This window comes from Artemia franciscana, chromosome 5, assembly GCF_032884065.1.
Source record: "Artemia franciscana chromosome 5, ASM3288406v1, whole genome shotgun sequence".
In the NCBI taxonomy this organism is placed as follows: domain Eukaryota; kingdom Metazoa; phylum Arthropoda; class Branchiopoda; order Anostraca; family Artemiidae; genus Artemia; species Artemia franciscana.
The window spans coordinates 52,443,972-52,449,971 of record NC_088867.1 but is presented as its reverse complement, the minus strand read 5'-3'; positions in this window follow the sequence as shown (position 1 = coordinate 52,449,971).

Genomic DNA, 6,000 nt, shown 5'->3' with positions numbered 1-6,000 from the left:
GAATCTCACAAAGCGCCCGAGATATCTTTTTGTAATATCTCTTATTGTAAGAAAAATATTGAGTCATTCTTGTACAGTGCGAAAATTATTGGTTATGTGACGTTTTCAGCATATCCATAACGTTCTGAAATCGTGTTTAATTCTTGGAATCAGTTTGCATAGTTGATGTCCGTTTAAATCTATTTGTTGTGCTTGGCGAAATTTGTTCTTCTATAGTAAATTACAGGCACACACACGGATGATGAAGACAAGGTTTAAGTCAAAAACTTAGAAATCACAGAGGCTTCATCGATATGACCTGTGTTTTTTCCCGAGTCACCTGTTTGAAGAGTTTCTTTTTATTTATTTCAGGCTTAGAAATTATTTCCAAGGACCGTGTCAGGTAAAATATCATAAAAACTTCCTGGAAGCAGAGAATTAAATTCTTTAAAAACTGCAGCGAAGAATATTCAGGAAAAATCGTAAGTATCTTATAACACCCTTCCCCTATGACTGGATGCAGTAATGACTGTAAATGAGGAGTCGGACAATTACTTGATAGCCATTCTTTAAACCATTAAGTAATACTATCAAAACAAATGCCATGTTCTTTAAAACCTTTTCCCTTTTCCTTTCACTATAAATATAACTTATATTTATATTTCACTTATATTGTTATATAAGCTGATAATATAACAAAAATGACCACCTTCTGGCACGTACCCAGGGGTTGATTGCCTTTAGAATTTCCGATTTAGAATATATTCATCATATTTCCTATTTTCATATTTCCTATAATATTCATCATTTTTAGGCAAGTATTTTTTCTTTTCGTTGGAATTTACACGCGCCCGAGATGCAAAATAATTCTCTGGACCTACGACCTCAATTTACGAAAATACAGGGGGGGGGGGCAAGAATGTGTTTCCAAAAATCTTGGGTGGGGAATTTTTTTTTTTCAGTAAAATACCAAAAAATTAATTTAATCAAAATCTAGGGGTTAGGAGTGAATCTCCCTATCCCCTAGTTGACACCAGCACTTGACACTAAAGCTAGCAAACATGATCAAAATGTAGGAGAGCTCCTTATTAGAAAATAGAGGATGAGCCAAGGTTATTTTTACCAGGAATGCCTTGTTTTAAAGGATGTGAAGCATGAAGCGGTGACGAATTTGGGCGGGAAGTATTTCTAACAGTCTAGTTATTTCAGGTGCTGGTATGGAAGAGACTAAAGTGCTTGGAAGAATTTAATTAGCAAAACCTGAAAGGTGCTTAAAATTTAAATAACTACGAAGACCAAATTGCCTTTCCATAATACAAATGCAGAAGAGAGTATATTGAGGACTTCTTTCCAAGTCAGTGAATAACAAAACCTGTTTGAATATTTCGGCCCTATATCTAAGGGCCGATAACGGATTTTTAAAAAACGGATTTTTAACCAAGAATTTTTATTGTAAGCCTTTTTTGTGCTATTTTTATTATTTTCTTTGTTGATACAAGGCGGAAATATTCAATTAGATTTTGTTCATTCACTGTCTTGGAAGAAAACTCCTCATTATTCTTTCTTCTGTATTTGAAATTCTGTATATGAAAGGAACAGCCCCTTTCATATACTGGGTAATTTCTGTTCGTTTTAAGTTTTAATGTCGCTCCTTACTTTCAGTTAAAAAAAACTTCTTTTTTTTTGTTTAATTTACGAAATAAAACTAAACATTTTCCACCTGGATATATATTTTGCTAAAATTATGTCACTTTTCACCAAGGTAGTGCTTTTTACTCGGTCTTTGTTTTTTTTTTTCTGAGCATCCAGCTTTAACCAGGGATTTCGTAAGTAAAGAGTTTTCTCCAAAGTAAGGAATCTACATGTTTATATGAGTTTCATGCATCAGTCATTTTGTACGAATGTTTTATGTAAGTTTTTTTCGTTTTTATTACATTTGATGTTAACTGGCCGCTTTAAAAGAAGTTTACGAAACATCTTTTAGTCAATAATACAACCGGTAATGAAACAATTCCCTCTAGTTTTCGAAATTTTAAGGCGTTTCACATTTTAGCTAAACATGACACATTTTTGGATGATCAGGGGGTACACTCACGGGCAAAAAAGTTAGAAAACTCGCCTAGGGTACCTTAACACATGGGTTCAATGGCCACTTTTCTAGGGTCCCCGGATCGAAGGGATCCCATTCTAATATGTGTATATTAAGTGACTTTAATAAAATGACACCAAGCAGTATCGAAACTAACCAATTACTATTATTTGTTTTATCCATAGAATGTCAGTTTTGTATTACCTAACCTTGGTCAGAGACTATTTGTATCATAACGCACATATCTTTAAATTCAGACCAGTTTAACAGCTAATCAAACAGTTCGTGGTAACGAACTGTAGTAAGGAGCGACCCGGCTCAATAGTAAACAAAACTCTAAAAAATTGAATTTTGATATCAAAAGCTACATCAAAAGAATTGCATTTTAATGCTGATTTTAAATATATAAGTTTCATCAAGTTTAGTCTTACCTATCAAAAGTTACGTGCCTGAGGAAATTAACCTTATTTAAGAAAATAGGGGGAAACACCCCCTAAAAATCGTAGAATCTTAAAGAAAATGACACCATCAGATTCAGCGTATCAGAGAACCCTACTGTAGAAGTATCAAGCTCCTATCTACAAAAATGTGGAATTTTGTATTTTTTGCCAGAAGACAAATCACGGGTGCGTGTTTAATTGTTTGTTTGTTTTTTTTCTTCTTCTTTTTCCCAGGGGTCATCGTATCGACCAAGTGGTCCTAGAATGTCGTAAGAGGGCTCATTCTAACGGATATGAAAAGTTCTAGAGCCCTTTTTAAGTGACCAAAAAAATTGGAGGGCATCTAGGCCCCCTCCCACGCTCATTTTTTCCCACAGTAAACGAATAAAAATTTTGAGATAGCCATTTTGTTCAGCATAGTCGAAAACCATAATAACTATGTCTTTGGGGATTACTTACTCCCCCAAAATCCCTGGGGGAGGGTCTGCAAGTTACAAAATTTGACCAGTGTTTACATATAGTAATGGTTATTGGGAAGTGTACAGACGTTTTCAGGGGGATTTTATTTTGTTTGGGGGTGGGGCTGAGGGGAGGGGGCTATGTTGGAGGATCTTTCCTTGGATGAATTTGTCATGGGGGAAGAAAAATTCAATGAAAAGGACGCAGGATTTTCTAGCATTACTATAAGAAAACAATGAAAAATAAACATGAAAACGTTTTTTTAATGAAAGGAAGGAGTAGCATTGAAACTTAAAACGAACAGAGATTATTACGCATATGAGGGGTTCTAAAAATACTTTAGCATAAAGAGCGAGGTTTTTAGGAGGAGATAAATACCTCGCTCTTTATGCTAAAGTATTTTTAGTAATTTCAACTATTTATTCTACGGCCTTTCTGATTCAGGGGTCATTCTTAAAGAACTGGGACAAAACTTACGATTTAGTGTAAAGAGCGAGGTATTAACGAGGGTACAAACCCCCTCGTATACATAATAAAAATATGAGATTATGAAAGTTTGCTACGTAAGTTAATTCTTAAGTTACGTATATTTTTTACTAATAAAAACGTTCGTTAAAAATTAAAAGTTCTAGGTGCCTTTTTAAGTAATCGAAAAATTGGAGGGCAACTAGGCCTCCTTCTCCACCCCTTATTTCTCAAAATCGTCTGATCAAAACAAAGAGAAAGCCATTTAGCAAAAAAAAGAATTAATATACAAATTTCATTTTAATAATTTATGTGCGGAGAGCCAAAACCAAACATGCATTAATTCAAAAACGTTCAGAAATTAAATAAAAAAAAACTAATTTTTTTAGCTGAAAGTAAGGAGCGACATTAAAACTTAAAACGAACAGAAATTACTCCGTATATGAAATGAGTTGTCCCCTCCACAATCCCTCGCTCTTTACGCTAAAGTTTGACTCTTTGCCACAATTCTGCTTTTTAAAACAATTAAAAAAATTAGTTTTTTTTTTTTTTTTACACAGATAAGATTAGCGATGTTTTGAGTCAGTTAGGATTTTTCGGCCAATGACAACATTCCACAAATTTCTGATTGGCTCAAATTAGCACTAGTTATAAAGTAGTATTGTCTACAACAGAAATGCCTAGTTTTTCTATCTCAGTCGCTTCAGGGTCTCCCAGGCCCACTAAAGGCTCTTAAAGCACATGCTAATCAATATCCTTTGTTGTGTGAAGTTTTAAGATTTCTATTGCAAATATTTTGCATAGCGTTTATCATTTTCTATCCAAAAATCACTATGTATGCCTGAAAAATATATGAGCTAGAATTGATTATAATTAGTGCCGGGAATGGTTTATCTTGTCCATTGAGATCACAGTAATATGATCTCAATTCAATGAACTTCGATTTGATATGTCGATCAACAGTCGTCTTTTTTTAAGTTCCAAAACACTATAATACAGGGACGGATCTAGAGCAAATTCTTAAAAGGGGTCCAATATGACAAGGGTACCAATGAGCAAAATATTTTTGGGAGGGGGATGTGACAAAGGTGGTATGAATTGACCAAATTGACACATTTATTCTACAAAAGAGTGAAAAGGGCACCAGAAAAATCTTGGGATGGACAGGCCCCCTAGCCCCCTGGATCCACTGGTGATATAATAGATAGTTAATAGTGTGCTTGCATGGTTTTGAAGTTTTACATCTACACTTTTTGAATTTTCATTGATACTTCAATATTATTTACGGGTATATAACCATACATACTATACATTGTTCGACAATACATAGCATAAGATTAATCATCTATTTATTTTCAACTTGGCGGGAGAAAAATATCATAAGTAATTCTAAAATAAAACTGTTTCGATAGCAAGAAGCAAAGCTTGAGGAAATTTCCCCAATTTTCAAAAGGGGAGGATCACCCGCAAAACATCAAGTGATCTCAATGAAAATTAAACCATCAGATTCAGCATATTAGAGAACCTTACTATAGATGCTTCAAGATTATATATACGGAAGTGTGGAATTTATTTTTTTCCCCAGAAAAAAAGATCATGGAGGCAGGTTTATTCGTTTGTTTTTTTTTTCGTTTGTTTTCCCCGGGGGCAATCATATCAAACCAGCGATTCTAGAAAATCGGGAGAGGACTCATTTGATCGGATATCAAAAGGTTCTAGTGCCATTCTTAAGTAACCAAAAACGTTGGAGGGCAGCTAGCCCCTCCACAAGCCCCTTTTTAATCCAAAGCCATCCGATCAAAATTTTGGGATAGCTATTTTCTTAAGAAGAGTCGAAAGATCTAATAAATATGTCTTTGAGAATGACTTAACCCTTCACAGTCCTCATGGGAAGGGCTGCGAGCTATGAACTTTGCCCATTGTTTACATATAGTATTGGTTATTGGGAAGTATACATAATTTTCCCGGGGGAGGGATGATTCAGTTGGAGGATCTTTCCTGGGAGAATTTTTTGAGGGGGAAAGAAATTTTCCATGGTGATGGAATTCCCGACAGTATTTAAAAAACGATCAAAAAAAAAAAAAAACAAGTTCAACATTTAAACTAAAATGAACGGAAGTTATTATGCATGTGGGGGGGTTGTCCCCTCCTCAATACTTTGCTCTTTACGCAAAAATATTTTTAGAACTTCCAAAAAAAACTTATTATTATAAGTAAATGGCCCTTGTGCTTTAGGAGCCATTCGTAAGTAATTGGAATCAAAGTCAACAAAAGTTTAACGTAAAGAGCGATGCATTATGGAGGGGATAACCCTCTCATTTACGTAAAAATTTTTGTTCCTTTTATGTTTTAATGTTGCTCCTTACTTCCAGTCGAAAAAAATAGTTTTTTATTTAATTTATCTATTTGGAATTACCGTAGCTAGGAGATTCTTTTGATATAATTAATGTCGTCACAATTTTGTCCATTAGTTTCAAATACTATTGGAGCAAGTTATATGTACGTAGTTTTGTCCATGATGCAAGAATCTCTAAATGTTGAATGTGTTCAATTTATTTAAATTTGCAT